Genomic DNA, 300 nt, shown 5'->3' on the forward strand with positions numbered 1-300 from the left:
CCTGAGGGCGTGGTGCAAATCGTTTCACAAGGGCCCGAGGCCGTAAGCGCGCGACTGGATGCGTTTTCAAATGTTAAAATGCTCTGTTATAGCACGTACAGCGGTGCTGTCAGTGTCGACTGCGTCTATGACGCCACCATTGACGACGGAAGATTCATTCCGACCCAGGCCGCACATGCTGAGCGTTGAGACCTTCAAGTGTAAGGATAGAGAGAATCTCCTGCTCTGGATAAGAGAGGCATCGATGGCTACGACATTCGCCATGCTGCAAAACCAGCAACAGCGCGCGGCGCTAGCTAT

The sequence above is a fragment of the Plasmopara halstedii genome (assembly GCF_900000015.1).
Source record: "Plasmopara halstedii genome assembly, contig: Scaffold_650, whole genome shotgun sequence".
Classification (NCBI taxonomy): Eukaryota; Oomycota; class Peronosporomycetes; order Peronosporales; family Peronosporaceae; genus Plasmopara; species Plasmopara halstedii.